Source organism: Asterias rubens, chromosome 8 (assembly GCF_902459465.1).
Source record: "Asterias rubens chromosome 8, eAstRub1.3, whole genome shotgun sequence".
NCBI classification, from domain to species: domain Eukaryota; kingdom Metazoa; phylum Echinodermata; class Asteroidea; order Forcipulatida; family Asteriidae; genus Asterias; species Asterias rubens.
The window spans coordinates 11215303-11239283 of NC_047069.1; the positions used below are offsets into that span (position 1 = coordinate 11215303).

Here is a 23981-nt window from a genome sequence, read left to right on the forward strand (position 1 = left end):
TCCTCGTATCCCTCATTTTGACCTCAAAGTTAGAGTGTCACATATATAATATTGGCTGGAGCTGAAATTTCTCATAGAGCCCAAGATGATGAGTGGGGAACATTGTGTACTCATATATTGGTTGCAGCTGGGCTCCATGGTATGTGGGGCGATTACCCTATTTGCCGTCTTCGTTGCATTGGTGCGATTACGCAGGGTGGCGTTGTTAATGAAGGTTCAAATAAGTTCAATGGAACGCCGTAACCAGGCACGGGTGCGGTGGTCTACCTCCGAAAACCTAAGCAGAATAAGTTCAATTGAACGCCGTAACCAAGCACGGGTGCGGTCTACCTCCGAAAACCTAAGCAGAAGACGCAGAAGAGCTGCTCACCCCAACAGATATCATGTTGTTTAGCGACACAATTAACCACACCGGCTCTTTTCAGAGCCAACACTCTCACAAAAGAGATTTACTTAGTCATTGTTGTTACCCGCAAGTTCACTACTTATTTATAGTTTTTTCCTACAGGCACAATTAACGTGTAACTGTAAGGTTAGTGTTTTGTTCTATACAGTGAATAAAAAATAAATAAATAAATTTTAAAAAGGGAATGCTCTCTTTTTTATTTGTGCTGACCTGGCAGAATTTCGTTCAGGTGTTCCACTCAATTTACCCACAGTTGGTTTTCTTGCTTATTAGGGCAAACCCTTTCTTTTGTTATTACATATTCGTTTGTAACGTTGATTAAAGTGATTCGCCGTGATTGGCACCAATGGACTGTAATGTGGTGATTTTTTTTTGTGACATTTTTAATTGAAAGACATATTTTAACCCTCTCCATCCCATACCTCTTTCCCAAACCGGCAAGAAGACACACTGGACAACAAAATGCATGTACTCTCTTCACTAACTGCTATTAACAGGAGCATGATTTTATTAACGATTTGGTACAAAATCTAATCAGGTATACAAATGGGTGGATAGTTAAAGGAACACTTTATATAATCCACCATATACATAGGGGTAGTTTCTGGCATGCTCTGACCCTGCCACAGGACCACAGCACATAAGGGACAAAAAAGACCACTTCATTTGGATGAAATCCCACCCTTTGTACCCTTTGCAGATCGTTTGGGACACGGTCAAGGTTTTTTATTTTCCTTTTTTATTTTCCTTCAAATTGCCAGCGATAGAGCCGGAAGAGCTCCAGCGGGTCTTTGGGATAGGCCAAGTACATAGGCCTTACAGTATTCCCTCCAGGCGTGAAGCTGTTCCTCAGGTAATCGTGGGATTGAGGCTAGTTTTGTATTTTGTTTTATCGTTTTGATCTGTGCATGACAAAATAATGTTTTGCCACGTACACCAACTTCAGGACGGGATCGTGTGACACAGCTCCATCCTGTAGTGTCTGTTTAGATGACCTGCATCACTTTGAATGAATATTCAAAGTTAACGTCAGAGTGTTCAGCCTCGTTCGCGAAGAGGCACTGTGTAAGCATAAAGAAACCCTGAACATCAACCTGCACAAATCACATTTTTTGTACATTAAGAAAATGGACATAGTAGAAGAAACGCAATGGTTGCGGTTATAGTCATAAAACCCATACGGTCTATATCAGTTCCAGGGTTGTTTTTGGCACGGTCACAGATGACATGCCAATCCATAACAGTTCAACGACAAAAATTACGAAACCCAAGAGGAACTTATGGAAGAGACCCAAAAGACTTCCTCCTACATCCAGGGTCTTGTGGGAGTGCGAGTGGGCCGACATTCAGAAAAACGATCCAGACTTGAAACAATTCTTGAAGTCTGTGAGACTTCCGTATTCTAATGCGTGGAAAATGACCACGGAACAGATTTTAAGGGGGGTCAAGAATGGTTCCATATTTGGTCTGGTAGAGTGTGACCTTCGGTAGGGGTAGGGTTAAATTGATCGCGCTTTTAAACATGTCTGCTTCATACATGACACCATGTTTTAATGGAAGAGACCCAAAAGACTTCCTCCTACATCCGGGACCTTGGCTAAAATTTAATCGAAATGTGGGAATGCGAGTGGGCAGACATTCAGAAAACCGATCCAGACTTGAAACAATTCTTGAATTACCACGGAACAGGTTTTAAGCGGGATCAAGAATGGTTCCATATTCGGTCTGGTAGAGTGTGACCTTCGGGTACCACCCAAAAGAAGAGATTACTTTGCCGAGATGCCACCCGTTTTCAAAAACATGAACATCTCCATGGCCGATGTTAGAAACCACATGCGGCAGTACGCCGAAGAAATGAATATAATGATGCCGATGCCCATTCCATGATCAATAAAAAACACCTTAAGGCACTCCATGCAGTGGGTGGTGGCATGTTTAAAGAAGTTTTCAACTTAAACCTCCCCCTTCAGATAGGTTTCTTTGTCTATCAATACGCTAAATTGCGGATGCTCGAGTTTTACTTTGACTTTCCCATGCGATTTTCAGGTGTGTGAGATGGACACAGATTCTGCCTACATGGCCATATCAGGTGATAGTCTCAATGACGTAATCAAGCCCGATCTGAAAGACAAATACAACTGGGAAAAGCACCTGTGGTTTCCACGTCAGAACACACCCGAACAGTACAGTTATGAGAAGAAGACCCTGTGGGTTGTTCAAAGGAGAGTGGGAGTGAAAGGGTATCATTGCACTGTGTAGCAACCTATAGGAAAAACACCAAACACATAAACGACTGGTCTAAAATCAGGCATCAATTGTTCCTTGCTACCACTGTAGAGTGCCAGGGGATTGTACCAAAAGTACAACAGGACTCACCGGGTAAAGACTGGGCCACAATATGGAAGAGAAATTTAAGCAACAAACTTCACAACCGCCATGTTGCGCTCAATTTCAAAGTTATTCACAAGATTTTGCCCACGGGCAACCGACCCAGTAAAAGAACTCAAGACCCCGGTCACCGCCCTCACTGTTCTCAGGTGGAAACAGTGATACAGCTTTTCACTGAATGCATAGTGATTAAAGCAGCGGTCACGTGGCTCACTCAATACCTAGGGACGTTCAATGATGCGCAAACCTTCCCTGACAGGGACACATTGATTTATTCACTTTTTAAGAGTTCCAAATCAAATTAACAAAACATGAAAATGGTGAAAGCTCTTAGTTTGTTCAGAATGGTGATGTGGCAAGCCCGTAACGAGGCTAAGTATGATGCCAAACCCGCTACATCTCCGCCACCATCCTGTCCAGACTCAGGGCATTGCTCGGTGTCATGTATTTCTCCTTAGTTAGTTCATTATTTCGTCTGAGACTCAATCCCTTAACAACAGTAGCCGAAGTCAAAGCTTAGTTTGGAATAAAGGATGTTGCAGGGGGTCCATCCCAGCACAAATGCTGAAGATGACTGGTCAGTGCACTCATGCCTCAGAAATAACCTCGTCTCATCAACAATGACAAGAGGTTCTGGCATGCTCTGGCCCTGCCACAGGACCAAGCAGCACATTTGGGACAGAAAAGACCGCTTTATGTGGATGAAATCCTACCCTTTGTACCCTTTGCAGATCGTTTGGGACACGGTCAGCAACGACCGTCTCCAAAACTGAATATCATGAACAAACAAAGAAGAAGTCTGATCGGTTGCATGTTCGGGACAAAAGTACTCTCAACCCTAATATTGGTTTGGTGTTTGAAGCAATCCATGCCGCCTCAAGAAGCCAGTCTAGCTCGGCCTTTTGCGGGTCATGTTTTTTCGGCGCTCCGGATAATTGTTCTCTTGGAGCTGTTTCTTCTACGTTTTTGGGCTGTGTGACCCTGTCTAGGGATTACAGTGTGAATGTCATGCTTGCAGAGAAATCGAACCCGGACGGGGTTTTTAAGACACTAGACGAACTGTACAAACGAAAAGAAGTCCAATGCGACCAATGTGTAAATGAGACAACATGGTGCGTCACTCTGACCAAACAGGCTCACGACAACGGGAATGGTTATCAACCAGAAAACGGCGACGTTTACTCCGGCTGGTAGAAAGATAACCTTTGTAAACATCTTTAACGCCCCACATGAGATGGATGACACGGCCGTGTCGTCAAAGTTAAGCTATTTTGGAACAATTTTGTCGAATCGCCGGGGTCACTGGCAGAGTCACCCGGAGTGGGAAAATGGCGTCTGTCACTACAGGATGGAGCTGTGTCACACGATCCCGTCCTTCATCAAGATCGGCCAGTTCTCGCTACACGTTAAGTATGACGGACAACCGAAGACCTGTAGAAAGTGCAACAGCCCGGGGCACATGGCGGCGGAGTGCCCCTTCGACACTTGCTACAACTGTGGTCTACAGGGGAACCGAGCCAATATGTGTCCGAATCCACCCAAGTGCAAGATCTGTGGGGAGGATCACATCACCCGGGACTGCCCCAAATCGTACCGAAACTCAACTAGACGACCCCCAGCAACAATGACTGTCCCGCCCGCCGCACCCCAACATAGTGAATCAGAGTTTTCCGCCTCGGAACATCCTGTCCAGACTCAGGGCATTGCTCGGTGTCATGTGGGGGGGGGGGGGTGGTGGAACTTAATCCTTTGTAAACAAACAATGGATGTTATAGAATTTGAGTAAAATAATCTTTGTCTTGAATTCCTTTCCCAAATTGGTGTTGACTTTTACCCATGGTTGTTTATGATAATCCTTTAGTGTTGAAAGATAGTTTGTGTTTGTGATAGACCACTACTGTAAATATTGTATATAATTTTTGACTTTCTTTTTCATTTGAAGTGATCTATTTTAACTGTATGTGTCAAAGCCCGAATGGCTTATTTGTAAAAAATAAACCAATTGAGAAACCGCAAGACATACTTTTGTTTCAGGGCCACCAAGAAGTTCAGTTGTAAAGGTCTAAACAGACGAAATAATGAACTAACTAAGGAGAAATACATGACCGTCTTGAATACCAGATCTTCGGGTGGGGGTGTAAACAAGGGCGAGAATAAACGGGTATTGTTAAGAGATCAAGACGGTCTATCATCAGCTCAAGGGTTGTTTTTGGCACAAACACAGATGCCCATGCAATCCAAGTGACGTTGCAACACGGCATTCTACTTATTTACAGGAAGAATACCTGTCAAAGATGTCAAACTCCTCCTGACTTCACTAACCAAAGCTCAAGTCCGGCGACTGTGCAGAAGATCTTTACCATCATACTGGCAATCCGACCCAACTATGGTTTACTCGAGTGGAGGCATAATTCACCACTGGATGAACAGTATCTGTTATGCTTGGTACAGCCAACAAATACATGCAACAAGACAAGAGGTGTATGCATTTTTCATGATTCTATTTTTTGATTTGATTATTTCCCCATAGATGGGGAGTGGGCCGAATCCTGGAGGTAGTGCAATACCAGGCCAACCCATGGCCAGGACGAGGCAAGCCCCTATTCCATGGCCCAGATCCAAAAATCAGTTTAATATACTGGCTGCTCAATGAGCAGCGTTTCAGATATTAAGCTGAAAAGAACAGATACTACACATGATCTTAGCCAAAAGGCCGAGAAGCGATACTGAATAAAAAAAACCTGCGGGTAGTAGCAGATTGACAGTGGCTCGGAACGCACTGTTGTCAATTTTACAGCATAAAAAACCCACCCCCAAAAAAAGCATGACATTCAATATGCAAACTTCCTGGAACCATTAGAAAAAGGGCAAGAATTTACTCTTCATTCTCCATTAAATTCATACCATAAAAATGTTCCTTATTCCTAAAAACAGCAAAAATATTAAATAAAACTTGTGTAAAATCATTCAAGTTGTGCAGCACTGCAGATTTCTGTTAGACACTCCCCCTTTAAATCAATATTGGTATCAATATTCATGAGGCTACAGTAGCAGTGTACACAAATCCTGCGCACAGAGCAGACTAAGGTCAAATTATTCACACACAGTCCCCTCGTGTGCATAAGCACTGTACAAATACTGCACAGTACAAAGTATTGATTGTGCGCATGTAATACAGTGTATCACACTTTAATTTCACACACAGTGTGGTGTGTAGCTCCACCCACCACGCAGGGTCATTGATCCAGATCCACACAGCAAACTGGAGGCAGCTAGTTCACATGGGGATGCATCTAGCTTGCCCCTTTCACTTGTAAATTTAGTTTGTCCATCAGAAATGGCAGCTTTATCAGTAGTTTTGGACCATTCATAGAGCAAGGGGCATCAAAGGCCAAACCCCCATTCCAAAAGCTCTGAATGAGACTCAGTGTGAACGGAAGAGTACTTTGTTAAAAGTTGGTAGATGTATGTCGTCCTAAACAAAGATTTGGACTATCTTTGTAAAAACAGGCCCCAGGTCTCGGTTTCACAATTCAACAAGTTTCATCATTATATGAGTTAAAAAAAACCATGGAGGAATCAAGTCAGTACCTTAATAGTTTGTAGTGTGACTTCAGATTAATTATCTTAGCTCTTTGTGAAACTGAGCCCCAGGTTCACAGGACTACATTCACAAACTTTGGACTGCCACCAGCAAAGAGTTATTCTTTTATCTGTAGTGTCCACCTTATCTTAACTTTGATGTACTTTCCTAAAGGTGCTTGCTAGACACAAAAAAATGCTTTTTGAGGGCCCCTTCAACATGCATGTAAATTGTCTACCTTATTCTTTTACTTTCTTGGCATTGCTTTCTATGCTTTATAACCTGACCTGTGAGCAAAGAAATTTGCTAAGCATTTTTTGTTTGCTTAACAGCTTGATGAAATTGAGCCAAGTGCCCAATTTAAATCATAGAGGATGCTAAAGCATAACAAAATGCTAAGCACAACAAAACTATGCTTCCCAGAACAAGGTTAGCTAACAAACCATTTGACATACATACAAAATGTAACTGGTATCCTGCAATAGTTTTGCTTAGCAGAAAGCAATATCTGTTACTATAGCAGCTCTGTGAAATTGGATCCAGTTAAGTGCTTGTGTATTCTCCCCTTGCCTGGTAAATAAACTTCAAACATGCTCAGATTTGGAACAGAATATAGATTCTTTTTGACTTCAAAAGGCAGTGGACACTATTGGTAATTACTCAAAATAGTTATGACCATAACACCTTAAATGGTAACCAGTAATGGGGAACTATTGATAGTGTAAAACATTGTGAAAAACGGCTTTCTCTGAAGTGACATAGTTTTTGAGACAAAAGTAATTTTCTACGAATTTATGTAATTTGAGATCTCAGAATTAGATTTTGAAGTCTCAAAATCAAGCATCTGAAAGCACACAACTTCATGTGACAAGGGTGTTTTTTCTTTCATTATTATCTCCCAACTTCGACGAACAATTGAGTTAAAATATTCACAGGTTTGTTATTTTATACATATGTTGAGATACACCAAGTGAGATGACTAGTCTTTGACAGTTACCAATAGTGTCCAGTGTCTTAAAAAAAGAAAGAAAAAAAAAGTCTGTCCCTGTGCACTTAGAGAAATTCAGGTACATACAGATACCATGTACCATAACTCCTTCTGCCAATTTAGCCTAGATATGAAATCAATTTCCTTTGTGTAGCAGATCAAAAGGTTACCAAAAATGTATCAGTTGCTACCAAAAAAAACCAATGATTTGCTACTCGATATTAATATTAGCATTCAGTGTCTAAAGAACAAAACCAGCCTAAATAATAATAATAATAATAACCTTACTTATAAAGCATTTTTTACAAAAGCGATACAAAGCGCTAACGAAATACAATTGCAACAAAACAAAAGATAAACTACATGCTTCACAGACAAAACAATGCAATTAACAATGATACAATCTAGAGTAACTTAGGATAGAGGTGGGTTTTAATTGGGATTTGAAGGAACTCAGGGAGTTGCTTATTAAGAAAATTTCTGGATAAAACTACTCCCTCAAAATCAAATGTTCCAAACAGCTCTAACGTGTTCAATGTGCAATTTTGTCCAGGAAATTCAATTGGCTGAAATAAATATGTCTCTCTTTGCTTCCATGTTTAAAAGATAAATACAATTCTACTCCAGTCTGATGACTTGGTGTGTATCTTATGCACGCACAAGGAATTCAGGAACATTTATAAATGTACCATAACTTCTTCTGTCCAATAAGTCCATTAAGACTAGAATAAAATACTCCAAGCAGCTTGATGATATGTTCAATGTGCATTTAGACATCTGGGAAGATGGCTGCACTGTTTATTTATCTCCTTCCTATTCAATCTCCGGATGGATGAGTTTGTGTTTCACAGTTGAACTTCAGTACTGATGAACTTGTTTGTTCTCAACAAGTTTCCAACTTTGTGCTTGCACTCAAGAGGAATTCAGGCACATGCACAATGCACCATAACTCCTTCTACTACAGCAGGTCTCAAACATTGAGGTACTGACACTGAATCTAAATGTCTATCTTGATCCATCTCTTTCTGACCTTTGCCGACCTTTGTGGTCTTGAACCTTTGTGGTCTTGAGTACTTGCATCCAATGGGATCAGAAGTCAATCTCTTTACCTCATGGTACTCTATACATTGTACATTGAGTAGAACCCCAACCATCATCATCACATGAGGGGCTAAGGTAATCCTTACTCTACTCTACAGCTGGTTTCTCCATCTGTCTGGTGACTGGTTTAGTTCAAGCATCACACTGCCAATGCACAGCTTGCATGAGTTTCTTAGCTTCCATTGAGTATTTTCTGAATTAATTCTTATCCAAAGATAATCCATCTAGATCTCCCCATTGAATTTTCCTAGCACATTTCTTTGATAGAATGGAATATTTAGTTCTCAGTGAGATGAGATTTCCCAGTTTCTAGTTTCCAGCAGTATTTCCTGAATCAATTCTTACCCACAGATAATACATCTAGATCTCTACATCGAAGTACATTTTTATTGATAGAGCCAAAAGGAATTTTTAGCTCTCAGTGAGATGAGATTTCTGAGTTTCGAGCTTCCATGGAACATTTTCTGAGTCAATTCTTATCTCCACATTGGAGCACATTTTTATTTCCACATTGAATTTTCCTTGCACATTTGTTTGATAGAGCCCATGGAATATTTAGAACTTCCGGGGGAGTATTTCCTTCATCAATTCTTGTCTCCACATTGGAGCACTTTTTAAAAAAAATTTTTATTGGACTTTCCTTGCACATTTTTCTGGATAGAGCCCATGGAAAATAAAATGCAGTTCTCAGTGATATTAGATTTCTGAGTTTCTCGCTTCCAGTGACTACATATTTCTCTAATCAATTCTTGTCCACAGATAATGCATCTAGTTCTCTACATCGGATTTAGAGCACATTTTTCTTTCCATATTGAATTTTCCTTGCACATTTTTTGATAAAGATAATGGAATGTTTCCTTCTCAGTGAAGTGAGTCCAATTGTGTATCTTTTTCAGTAAGTAACTGCTGGTTTTTAGACTTTATCTGAACACTGCTTTAAAATGGAGACCAAGAAGATGAACTTACAGACATTAAATCCTGTATTTTCTGCATCTTTTCATTAAGAACACAGTAGTGATTACAATTGTGTACAAGAGCCCATCTTCAAATAGCTGTTAAGCAGAAAATACTGCTTAGCAAAATTTCTTTGACATAATCGTAAGCCAGCATAATTGCCAGAATGAGATTTTGGCTACACCCTAGTTTTTTATTTCCTTGGAAAACAAAAACAAATTCAAGCTCAATTGCTAATGAAGCACAGGTTATGTTTGTTTTCAACAAAACTGCAAATTCTAACATCTCTTCAGAAAAAGGACAAACTTGTAAATGAAGCTATGAGCTACAGGAAGAACCTCCCTGCAATTTTTGTTTATTTTGAAAAACAGAGATAAACAAAGACAGTAAGAGCTTGTGGAAAAAAAAAAAAAGCATTAAGTGGACATTATATAAGTCTCCATCAATGAACAGCTGCCCAGATCGACTACCACCACGGGAAAATATGGGTTATTGGTTTTATGGGAAGTGGGTTATATGTGGTACTGCCTCAAGAAAGAGAATGCCTCCGAAAAGATGGAGCAAACCACTTCCAATAGCAGACAGTTGGTCCCTTTTTTTTTTTTAAATCATGGAGTGCCGTGGATCGTTCAACCCACCCAGCACAAACAAGCCCTGTACACCCCCATTTGTATTTTCAAGAGAAGAAAAATTTGTTACGGCACAGTCCATAATGTCTGACAAGACCTTAAGGAGGAAGAAAAAGGGTCATCAGAGTAGTATGTTGAGTAGTTATTTGTGTTCTTATTGCTTCTCTTAGCCTTTGACACTATAGACCAAATGTGCCGTCACAGGTCACATCGTCTATAGGAGTGCACTGTTTTGTTTGGGTGTACAGGGAGCATGCCCCCCAAAAAATGTACCAATTTCAAATAATAGTTTTATAGCATCGTGTCCGCCATAACTCAAAAAGGCTTATGACAGACCAAGGTTGCCTTTGAATGACCTTTGCTACTAAGGTTTTCCAGATTTACATACAAAGCAAAATACTGAGCAGAGCAGAGCAGACTTGTTGGGCAAGTGCTTGGGTATTATTCTTTATCTGGAGTCAACTGTGTGTTTAATGGTTTAATGACCCTTAACAGAGTGGTGTTGTGTAGTGTGATTTGTATTCATTTTCAAGTATTTTTGTGTGTTCCCCCCCCCCCCCCTCCCCACCCCAAGGTTTTTGCCTCTATATTTGTATTACTGCCAAAGACCACATGCGCCATTAAATCAGCAGATCGATTCCATGCCAGAATACAAAAAAATGAATTCCTCAGATTTAAACATAAATTGTTGTAGTGTTTTAAAAATAGACTGTGTTGGTGGAAATACTTATCTCAGAGTCTGTTTCTGAGTCTGTTTCTGTACAAGTTCCAGTCGCCACTGTTTTGAGGCGCCGCTGTCGTTTTGTGAGAGTTGTCAATAAAGTCATTGAACACTAGAAGTTGATCTGCCTGTTGAACTTGGTTCGTGTGTTTATAAGTCATACACAGAGCCCAGTGGTATACAGCATTAAACTGTACAACGAGTACTACCATAATACAACAAAAATCGCTTATATGGAGTGATTCAAGAAAAAGAGCAACTTGCCAAATGCAAGTTATTTTTTTGTGGCATTTATCGCTGTTGACCCTAGTCAGAATACTGCCAGGGCCCAATTTCATGGCTCTGCTTACCGCAGAATTCTGTGCTTACGATCATGATTCCCCGCTAATGTGCAAGCGAATTCGGCGCTAGCCTTGTAAGCATAGAATGCCTAGTAACGTGGAGTACGCATGCGCAGAAGCCAAAATTCGCTGCTAACCTGTGAAATACGCTTGCCGTAAGCCCAGAATTCCCTGCTTCCGTTAGGGTAAGCAGAGCCATGAATTTGGGCCCTGATTGCAGGTGGTAGTTTGTTTTTTGTCACCCTGGTGACCAAACTGGTCTGGACAAGGTTCTAGAGGAACCTACCACTTCCTTAAAAGAGCTTGAATTATTCTGTCTCCAAGTTCAAGCTTTTTGGAGCATTGGTGAAGGCGGGCACCTTTCTGATTGAAGCCCTGGAGTACGCCAGGGCAGAAATTAACCAAGGATCCGTACCTACTGGGGTGGCATGGGTTGGAACTTGGACAAGAATTTTTTACACAAAAAGATTCATTTAGCATTGCAATAAGGCTTGAGAGCATGCCTTTTACGAAATGGCTAAAAAAAGAGAGCTCATGGTCGATCAAAAATGCTGTTTTAAAAACTGTTTTTGCTAAACAGATAGTTCCTCAGACACACCAGAGCTAAGCAGAATGGTAATGTCTCAACAACTCCGCTGTTCACAATGGTCGATTAATATCCCAGAAACTCTGCCTCCACTGGATTTGGTAAGAAAAATAATTTTCCAACACTCAAATAACAGCCACATCGTATTCAAGTGTGTGTGGCTAGTATAAATATTTATTTGATTTTGCTTAAATTCAGTTATCGCAGCCCCAGGAAGGAAAGGGTGCATATCAACTGAACCGAGAAAGAGCAGCCTTTGTAAGACCCAAGAGACGGCGAACACCTCCCAGCCTCCGTTGTGAGAAGAGAAAGTCCGATAGCACTAGGGTTTGTTCGAAGTAAGAGTCAAAGATCCAACACTGGTGTTAAAACTAGGTTTACTTCTGATACCTGTGGAAAATCATATACCAGAAAATATTCTCTGAAACGACACAAAAAGAAATTCATTCAGGATTTAAAAGGAACTGTCCAAACTGTGACAAATGTTTCATTAATCCCGTCAGTCTCAAACGACATTTCAAAAACTCGTCTAGACAAAGTTTAGCAGGTACGTACTGTAAGATTGCAGCATCTTACTTTTCTTCTTCGTTTCTTTAAAGATGGTTTATTGTATTTGTCCTCACTTGTTGAGATAAGATTTCTTAGTTCAATAGTCTGCTCCCAGTTGTCTATTTGTAATGGGATGAAATTGCAGCCCCCCTTTGTTTGCGTTACCCCCTATACCTATGTCCTGCTCGGACTAGGGCGAGTATAGGGGTGAATGGTTGCATCGTGGTGTTTGATGAGTGGGTGATTGGTTGTAGGCTTTGCAACTAATCATGGCGTATTAAGGAAGGGTTGTCAAGGAGTCAGTGACCAAAAGGATGCTTTTTTCTCAAGTTGCAGGAGTGATGCCCCTAGAAAGACTGTTCTCCAACAGATTTCCAGTGAGGCAAAAGAGATCAAGGGAGTATCTAAAGATGAGATACAGGGTCTGTTGCAAATATTTGATAATCAAAACAAAGAGGGCTGGCAAACTTCCAGGTATTTGAAGAAGCGTAAATCTCATCCTACCATCCGTAATTATTTATGCTAATGCTGGAGTCAAACTTTGACCCATGAAGACAGATTGAAGGTTGAGGTTAAGTTTTCAGGTCACTCTGAACATCATATATCAGAAAAAAGGCAGATATGTTCGTGCAAATCAGAGAGAAAAAATGAAAAAGACTTTGAAATACAAAAAGCCACGAAGGAAATATTTAGACAGGGTACTGGATCAATTTTAAGAAATAGTTCATGTTTGGGGAGTTCAAAAAAGTTTCTTCTGAATGATCTGGTAATAGTTTGAGTCCCTCTCGTTCTCAGAGTGTGACTCACATGACGCCATTTTTGAACCGCATTGTTCTAACACGTATAACCCATCAGACCTTAGTAGGAATGATGCCGATGAGTTCCTGCCCAAGGATGTTATCGTCGGCATGTGTTCAAGGGCCAACAATATTGATAACATACAAACATTTTACGAAGTCCCATTGCCAGACTGTCAGAAGTGGTTTTTTTTTATAGACAAATCTGAATGGAAAAAAATCAAACTGGAAGTTCTTTCCGAAGGTCGTGGATTCATGTATTTATTAAAGGACTGAAGCAAATCCACCAACAGATTTCCAGCGAGGCAAAAGAAAGCAAGGGACTATCTAAGGATGGGATACAGGGTCTGTTGCAAATATTTGATAATCAAAGCAAAGAGGACACGTTGGCAAGCTTCCCGGTATTTAAAGAAGCGTAAATCTCATCCCACCATCCATAATTATGTATTCTTACGCTGGCGTCAAACTTTGACCCATGAAGACAAATTGAAGGTTAATGGCAACTCTGAACACAGTAATTCAGAAATAAAAGGCAGATATGTTCGTGCGAACCAAAGAGATAAAATGAAAAAGACTTTGAAATACAAAAAGCCACGAAGGGAATATTTAGTCAGTCTTGGGACAATGAAGAAGGATACTTGTTTCTCAAGTTGCAGGAGTGATGCCCCTAGCAAGACTGTTTTACAAAAGATTTCCAGTGAGGCAAAAGAGATCAAGGGAGTATCTAAAGAGGAGATACAGGGTCTGTTGCAAATATTTGATAACCAAAACAAAGAGGGCTGGCAAACTTCCAGGTATTTGAAGAAGCGTAAATTTCATCACACCATCCGTAATTATTTATTCTTACACTGGAGTCAAACTTTGACCCATGAAGACAAATTGAAGGTTAAAGGTTCAGTTTTCTGGCAACTCTGAACACCGTAAATCAGAAATAAAAGGCATATATATTCGTGCTAATCACTGAGATAAAATAAAAAAGATACTGAAGAACAAAAAACCACGGAGGGAATATTTAGACAATCTTGGGACAATGAAGAAGGATACTTGTTTCTTAAGTTGCAGGAGTGATGCCCGTAGTACGACTGTTCTCCAACAGATTTCCAGTGAGGCAAAAGAAATCAAGGGAGTATCTAAAGATGAGATACAGGGTCTGTTGCAAATATTTGGTAATCAAAACAAAGAGGGCTGGCTGGCAAACTTCCAAGTCTTTGAAGAAGCGTAAATCTCATCCTACCATTTGAATTATTTATGCTAATGCTGGAGTCAAACTTTGACCCATGAAGACAGATTGAAGGTTAAGCTTAAGTTTTCAGGTCACTCTGAAGATCATATATCAGAACAAAGGCAGATATGTTTGTGCCAATCAGAGAGAAAAAAATGAAAAAGACTTTGAAATACAAAAAGCCACGAAGGGAATATTTAGATAATCTTCAGACAATGAAGAAGGATTATTTTTTTCTCAAGTTGCAGGAGTGATGCCCCTAGCAAGACTGTTTTACAAAAGATTTCCAGTGAGGCAAAAGAAATCAAGGGAGTATCTAAGGATGAGACACAGGGTCTGTTGCAAATATTTGATAACCAAAACAAAGAGGGCTGGCAAACTTCCAGGTATTTGAAGAAGCGTAAATTTCATCACACCATCCGTAATTATTTATTCCTACGAACTTTGACCCATGAAGACAAATTGAAGGTTAAAGGTTCAGTTTTCTGGCAACTCTGAACACCGTAAATCAGAAATAAAAGGCATATCTATTTGTGCTAATCACTGAGATAAAATAAAAAAGATACTGAAGAACAAAAAGCCACGGAGGGAATATTTAGACAATCTTGGGACAATGAAGAAGGATACTTGTTTCTTAAGTTGCAGGAGTGATGCCCCTAGTACGACTGTTCTCCAACAGATTTCCAGTGAGGCAAAAGAAATCAAGGGAGTATCTAAAGATGAGATACAGGGTCTGTAATTATGTATTCTTACGCTAGCGTCAAACTTTGACCCATGAAGACAAATTGAATGTCAAGATTAATTTTCTCGTCACTCTGAACACCGTAAATCATAAAATAAAAGGCAGATATGTTCGTGCCAATCAGAGAGAAAAAAATGAAAAAGACTTTGAAATACAAACTTCCAGGTATTTGAAGAATCATAAATCTCATCCTACCAGCTGTTATGTAATTATGTATTCTTACGCTAGCGTCAACATTTATCATACAATATCCAGACAAGACATTATCTATCTCAATGCTACTGGATCAATTTTAAGAAATACTTCATGTCTTGGGAGTTCAAAAAAGTTTCTTTTATATGATCTGGTTATAAGACATCCAGAACGTTGCAAGGCACCTTTGGTAATTAGCTTCACTGATAACAACAGAGCATGGTGTTTGTTTCATAAAATGGTCTTGTGTCTAGGGAATATACTTTGAATGTAGTGTTCGAAGAGAAAAGTAATCCAGACAGGGTTTCCAAGACACTCCAACGACCTGTATTCGTGGAAGGAAGTTTAGTGCGTGCAGAAACGTGGTGTGTTATTTTACCTTTGCAAGCCAATTATGTCTACCAAATTTTGTTGACAAATCTAGCAATGTAAAATGTCTTAATGTAACATGGATAAATGATGACACTGCTCTGGTAATTCAAAAACAGACTGGAGTGTCTCTAGAGCAGCTCCTAGCAGTAGACTTTCGGAGTTGAGAAGAACCTGATCGTGAATTTGTGTAGATCCATCACAGGGATTTGAAGGCTTCCTAGTGCCAACACTTGAGGACCTGTTCTTTAGCTACCAAGGGCATAGCTGACCCAAGCCAACTGCAGAACATGTTGGAAGATGCTATAAGAAACTGTCAAGGCTTTAGCAAGATTTGGACGAGACTTGCCTCGCCTGCAAAGTACAGTCCAAGATGTGGACGGCTCCTTGTTAGTGTATGAACCACGTGGATGAGGCATGTTTGTCTTAATACAACCCTAACTAAAGACTGTGGTGAACTATCGAACTTATTACTTGAACTATTATTTCTTGTCTTGTTAAATTGTACCATTACATTTTCTATTGCTGAACTGTTTATATAATGCCCCTAACCTAGTCTCAAGTTTATCAAATATGCCAAGGTCTCACTTTCCAGACTAAACAACTTATAAATTGATTCTGTGCATTTTCTCACTCAACACTCCTTACTTTACAAGATTCCATTGTTGTGTGTGGTATAACCATAGAGCACACAACGAGTTCAGTCTACTCAGTTGTTGCGTTTCAATCAAATAAACACCTATCAGAGTTAGGCCGTGTCCGAAACGACGACTTCGGCTACAGCTACGTCTAGATTAGCGCGTCTACCAGTGTTGAAGAATAGGCAGACGCGCGCGATCTAGCCGTAGCTGTAGCCAAAGTCGCCGTTTCGGACACGGCCTTATACTCTCAAATCAAGCACTCTTTGTCTCTATTTCTACTGGTGTTCGGAGGTTAATATATATATATAGGATCATCTTCAACTTTCTCCTACATAATAATTGGTGACCCAGACGTGATCATGGAAAACAAAATTGTCGCTCCGATTAGTTTGAAATTGCCCGCATACTGGCCTGCAGACCCCTACGTTTGGTTTGCACAGGTTGAGGCACAATTGGCACGAGAGGCATCACGGTAGAAAAGACCAAGTACGAGCGGCCAAACTTGAAAGTGCCCCATTGTTTTGTAATACTGCTTGAGGGTTTGTAATGTCTTGAGTTCTACAAGAGCTGTTGCTTTAAAGCTTGCTTGGTTTATTGTGTCTCACACATGTCTTGCTTATAGTACACATACAGTGTAAGACATATACTTATCAATGGGTTACTGTTTCAAGGGTCAATCACTGTATGGGGTGGTGGTCTCTATATGCATATTCATTAGTTGGATCATGATATTGGAATGTGGATGAGAAACACATGTCTATAGATTGGGTTGCTCTACAGTGTTAGTGGAGGGTTACTACAGGGTTTAAATGTCTAAAGACAGTGGACACCATTGGTAACTTTCAAAGACCAGTCTTCTCACTTGGTGTATATCAACATGCATAAAGTAACAAACCAGTGAAAATTTGAGCTCGATTGGTCATCGGAGTTGCGAGATAACTATGAAAGAAAAAACACCCTTGTCACATGAAGTTGTGTGCTTTTAGATGCTTGATTTCAAGACCTCAAATTCTAAACTTGAGGTATCGCAATCAAATTAGTGGAAAATTACTTCTTTCTCAAAAACTAAGTCACTTCAGAGGGAGCCGTTTCTCACAATGTTTCATACTATCAACCTCTCCCCATTACTCTTTACCAAGTGAGGTTTTATGCTGATAATTATTTTCAGTAATTACCAATAGTGTCCACTGCCTTTAATGGTTTACCTGTTATTGTACTTTTTAAATCAATTTTTTTTCTTCTTGCTAAGATTTTTATCTTTCTCAATAAAATAGCAAACATCCACAAAGAATTAATTTCCAGATTCTCCTGTTGTCTGTTGCTGTTGTCTTCATAGTTTTCTGTTGTCTGTTTGTGTACTTATTTATTTATTTTTTTCCCAATTATTTTTTGTTGTAGTGTGTTTTTGTTAATGTATTTTTATGTTAAGTGTATTGCCTAATACATTTTCGGATAAACAGAAAATAATAAATAAATCAACTATTAACCCAAAATTGGACTAGAAGTATAATTCTGCTTCCCTATACGGAAGAAATGAATGAAACAGAACTGCTCATAATAATGTCTAAACATAACCAAAACAAAATTATAAATCACCAGATGCACATTGGCACTGCTACTGTAACTTCATCTGCAAACGCTCACTATCTTGGGGTCATGTTTGATAACACTATGTGCATGTAAAGAACTTTGTCAATCTGCTTTGTACCATATTAGAAATATTAACAGCATTCGTAAAATCCTCAATGAAAAGTCTGCCTCTATCCTTATACATGCTTTAATCACATCCAGGCTTGATAATGGAAACTCATTGCTTTATGGTATGAACAAGAATCTTATCACAAAACTTCATGTCCGAGCCACAATGTCTCTTAACATTTTTAAAACATTGCTAAACCCACCTACATGTATTCAAAATTTCTTATGATTGACTATCTGTTTGTTTTTTTGACAACACGCTTATGCCATTCATCTTATTTTAAACTCATTGTTCTCTTATATCTTTCTTAGCTACGTAATTTGAGTTCTTTTTTTGGTTACTCTCTCTGTTTTTTTTAAATATTTTGTATGCGCCTCGGAATAAGTAAAGTCTTAAATAGATGGCACTTTATAACTTTCAATTATTATTATTATTAGTACTATGTCATCACTGACACATGAAACCAGTGATCTACTGCAACTTTTTGCAGATTTAAGAACCCAAAACAAATTGATATTGATAAAACTTACCTCTAGTGTAGCCACAACTTTCTCAGTCAATGTACCATGCTGATAATTTCTCACCGTATAAATACGTCTTACCTTGTATCACCCATGGCTCTGTGCATAAACTCACTGACTGGCTACAGTCGATGTGTCGTCCCTGTCATGTGGAGCAGCTCCATGAGAATCCTGGAAAAAGAGAAGAAGATTGATGATGAAACCACCTTCACAGATGTTAAATTCTGCATCAGAGAAAAAACATTTTGGTTTTACAATGTACTGTATTTTACTTTACCACTGTATACTCAGTCCCACCTACCTCCATGGTCCCAACATGGAGGATAGATTTCTTCCTCCATGATCTTGCAGGAAATACTGTATAAGGGCCTTGAGCGTTAGTGAGTGATGGATGTACACTATGAAAAGAAGCCACTACTATTCTTATGACTACTACTTTCCCGAGTTCTGTTATCATCGGTGTAAGGATAAAACCAAAGTTAACAATTTCATAGTTGTTAAATTTACATTAGGGATAAAAAACTGCTGCGCTACCGAGCAATATCGGTTGTCTGGTGGGGTGCTCTGTAATGGTGATCCCTGACCCAAGAACAGAGGCATGGTATTGACTAGCCACCTTGTTGGGCTGTTATGGCGTTCTTTGGACATCATTCTTTTTTGTAATTGGCAACTTAAAAAAGACCAACCAATAGAAAGCCATAACAGCCAAACAAGGTGGGGGCACTCCACGACTATCGGGACGCTCCAGATGAGTGAGTGAAGCTTGTGCAATGAGTTGAGGGTAAACCATGGACAACAACAGCTTATAATGACCTCAGACTCTGAGATCAGATTTGTGTTTTTTGTGTGTGTGTGTTATATCTTTGTCCAGGCTAAAAGTCAACCTTGGTGCTAATTAAAACAGGGTGGTTTTGCAATAATACTTGCTCACACCATGGTCACACTATGGGTCACACCGCCATAAAGCAAGGTCCTGGTTATATGGTAACACACACCCACTTCCACTGACCAATTCATCAGAAAACAAAAACTGTACCCCCTCCCATCACCAAGTAACACAAAACATAATAAATGAGTAAAACATTGTCAGAAAAATACATTATACATGCTCAAATAATTTGTGACTTGTTAATTACTCATTTCTACAGCACCTTGACAGCAAGTAATATTTCATTTCAAACTGTGGGAGTATAATGTAAATCTGTGGATATTGTATAAAGTTAGTACCCAGACCCTTTAAGCCTCACATCTACCTGATCGATCGGTACCAAAACTACCCATTATTTCAGACCTCCCAGAACAGCACCAATGGTCCTAAACCCGAAAGACTAAAGGCAGTCCTCAAAAACAGATCATGGGTAGACTGTTCAAAGAACCTACACTTATTTAAGTACCAACTGAAAGAGCAGAAGGAAGTTATTCGTTTGTTTATCTTAATTTGGTTTTACCACGTGCATGGCATGATATGATTTTGTCTGCAAATCATGGAACTACAGGTACATGTTTTTGAAATTGATGTGTTGTAGTTTTTGTTTCAATATTGTTCAAACAGAGTAAGTCGTTTCTCTTAAAAAATGTCCATATGTTTCAGACTGGAAGCTTACAAAATGGTGGGTAGAAAACAAATTTTAATTTGCCACAAATTAGTCCTCAATACAGCTTTTACAGTTGCAGGGTTTTTGGACAGACAATCGGTTGGTTTAAATAACTCATGGTTCAACCCAATCGAGTTCAACTCTGTGCTGTGTGTCTGACCGGTTCTAAAGTTAGTCCGAATCGAGTTCAACCCACAAAAGATAAACCGTCCAGGGAGGGGTTTATCTTTAGACCGCTTCGGGTTTATCTTTTAATACTGTGTGTGGACAGAATAAAAAAGACCACATCCAGTTCAACTCACAACAGACGACCCATTGACCTCCATAATCATTATGTTAACACATGGTGACCAATGAACAGGCAAATGAACAGAATGTTAGAGTGACTGGGTCGCTTTTGCTTTGACCTCTTAAAACCAAAGATAACCCTTTCCCTTTTATGCCAGTATTTGTAGTTTGCCATTTTGCATTTTTTTTTAGTTTTCCTTGCTACTTGTCCATTCACTTTAGGTCAGACCACTGGTTTTCCTAATTTCCTGTTCAGTTACTGTATATTGTTTTGTTTATTCTCACGTAAGTATTTGCTTTCTTGGTCCTTCTTTTTACCAACCCCTACTCTAGCTCTACACAATCGTTTATTTGTTGTAAAAAAAATTTGTCCGCTTGTTTGTCCGTCTTTCTGTCCTGTGAGGCATCCCTCCTCAAGATCTGCTTTTCAGGATTTGTCCCATATCACTTCCTCCTGATAAGTTCTTGTTATCCATTGTGTTTGCCTCTTTTGTTAATACAATAGTTTCCCTCCATAATATAATTATCCATTTCCTGCATGCACTTTGTGTTTTCGTCTTTCTGTGAAATATGTAATTGGGAAGTTGTATGACTATGAATGATGAATGATTTCCTTTCTTCACTTGCACCTTACGCCGTAAGTTACGGCTGTTATTGTAATGTTATGCCACGCTGTACTTCTAGAAACTATAAGGCTCCCTTTAATCATGGAGGTAGTTTCTACCTCCATGCTTTAATATAGTTTCTAGAAGTAGCCACGCTGCACAACCTCTAGAAACTACAAAAATTAGGCTCCTCAGGGGGACCCTTATAGTTTCTAGAAGTAACGCTGCACCATCGCAGATTTTGTTTTGCAAAGAGACTACACTTGTAGTTGTACTGTACAACCGTTCTCTACCTGTGGTGCTCTAGTTCTTGGTTTTGAGTAGGGCTCTAACTAAAAAGCTACTCCATGTTCAGACAAAAGGTCAACATGTACTTGCCTTCTTTCTTCATCAGTTTCAGCACATTTTCCTTTCGCACTCTCTCTCCTCACTCAAACAAGTAGCAAACAAGCTCAGTCCTGTTTCCATCCGACGTCGTCGGTTGAAAGGAGTGAATTCTGGCATCTTTCTAGAGAGGTCCACTTCACTCCATAAGACAACCCGAAACTAACACTAAACAGGGGGAAACTTCACATGTGTTAATCCGCATCCGCCGTCCGCCCGGACTAGCTCGCAGCGCAGAGGGGGTGCTGCGCGGGAGCACACAAGTCCACGTGTTAATGTAATATCCGGAAGAAGGCGTGTCTTCAAAGTTGGCAAGTATCCAAGAAGATCGACTCAAAAAAGTACACACTTTTTTGTTACAAGTTTTATTAGGGGTGGGTGGGGGGGGGGGGGGAGTATTTCAATGTAAACAACAAGCGACGATGCAATAACTTCCCGAGTCAGAGCTGATTTTCCATGTGATTTCCACGGACTCTTAAAATCTGTAAAAACATTTGCACGGTACATCTTGTGCCGCATGTCGAAAGGATTAGAATGATTTCATTTTCAGCCTTTTAGAAAACGCCACCATGTTCATATTGCTTTGCTCTATGATGTGCAGACAAGTTGTTGTGAGAAAGTTCTTACGATTAGTTAATTACCCATACAGGTATTGACATGCATTTTACCGGGTTTCAGCTGCTGGGTTTTCCCTGCCAATTACAGCACAAATCCTTTCAGTTTTAACACTCATTCCATTTCGTTTGTAAATGTTCGTTCCGTTATCAACAGTCAAAAGGATAATTCAATTTCATTTGGCCGCAAAGACTTTCTCAATTTCGTAAAGGCGGGGAGCATGACAGCTGCAAAAGAATTTTCAGAACGACTGAAACGAATCTGATTGAGAAAAACGAATTCATGATTGATGCAACAAAACGAAAGCTAAAAAGAAAATTTCGTTGAGTGGATATCATGGAGCAGTAATTAGGGCAAGATGCGCGTGTTGGAGTGTACCACTCATATTATATACCGCCCTCTAGTGACAAAATACTAAAGCAATTACTTGGAATGAACATGACCCAAAGAATTCTTTACACTCAAGTCAAGTAGTCACCTTCTCTTTCCTACGTGTCTCAATCGTGAACCCATAACACCGTGAACTTGATTGCGTAATTGAATAATTTGTTTCTGAAATTGGCAAAAAACCCACAACAACAACAACATATTATTGGCCCACAGTTACCAACACTTCAAAATCAATCAAAGCAAACACCTGTATATCACTTTTTTCAAACTGTCCTAATATTACTTTATTTTTGCTCTATCAAAGACAATTACTGTAATCCTCTTTGTCATTAATAACAAGTCAATAGTAAACGCATGTTACATCTTGGATAATAAAATATTCTTTTAAAAATATGAACACCTTTTTGTAAGTAAATTTTGTGCGCATGAACTTCCACAAATTAAACTTAACCCTTTTTTATAGTAGATATACTACAGCTGCTATTAAGTCATTCTCAGGTAAGGAACGCACTCTCCAGTAACACAATTCCTAGTCACAATCATACATCTTGACTAAATAACCATTCTGCACCAATCTCATATGCTATTAATGAGAATGCTGTTAAATTTGCTTTTTGTATAGAAGTATATATTTTCATATTTTAAACAAACAAACAAACAAACAAACAAACAAATAAACAAACAAACAAACAAACAAACAAACAAACAAACAAACAAACAAACAAACATACAAACAAAGGAACGAACAAACCGAACAAACGACTGGACGAACGAACGAACGAACGAACGAACGAACGAACGAACGAACGAACGAACGAACGAACGAACGAACGAACGAACGAACAAACGAACGAACGAACGAACGAACGAACAAACGAACGAACAAACAAACAAAAAAACAACCAAACAAAAAAACAAACAAATAAACAAACAAACAAACAAACAAACAAACACTCAAATAACAAACATCCAAATATTCAAACCTTTCAAAATTTATACATAGTGCAAACAAACTAACTTTACATTTTAATTTTAAAACGAGAAGCGGATGATCATTGAAGTTGATGCAACAGCAATTATCATCCCTAGATAAAAAACAAATAAGAAGTCACTCACTTTAAGATACAGTTATCCTTAAAGGCACTGGACATTATTGGTAATTACTCCAAATAATTGTTAGCATAAAAACTTACTTGATAACAAGCAGTGGAGAGCTGTTGATAGTACAAACAATAAAGGACTTCAAGCCTGAAGTCTTTTCTTATGCATCTGAACGAAGCACACAAAGTTGTGTTCTTTCTTTCATTGTTCTGTTTCAACATCGAGACCAATTGAGTCTTCAAATTTTCACAGATTTCTTTATTTGGGATACAACCTATACAAACTTTTTTTTTTCTTTTTTCTGGTAAAATTCAAGGATGCTTCCAAGTTAACATAATCACTCGCAATACGCCCCTACACCAGTGTAATTTTTCCAAACTTCTGAGCATCAATCATGAAAAATTTCCCTAACCTGTCAGCAAATAAAAAACAATTTTTGTAGGGTCTATAATGTTATCCAAAATGTTGGAAGTCAACAATTGGTTAAACATATTTACACTGAAACTCAATTTTGGGGTCTCCCAAATCTGTCAAATATATTAGAATATTTATGAACAATGGCTTAACGCTTTGT

At 39.2% G+C, this 23981-nt stretch overlaps 1 non-coding gene across 1 annotated transcript; it reads right to left on the minus strand.

The window, feature by feature from the left end:
- Positions 1 to 5326: 5326 nt before the first annotated feature.
- Positions 5327 to 5519, minus strand: LOC117294081. Its single transcript, XR_004519503.1, has one exon. It is a non-coding gene; the product is annotated as a U2 spliceosomal RNA (small nuclear RNA).
- Between the last annotated feature and the right edge of the window lie 18462 nt (positions 5520 to 23981).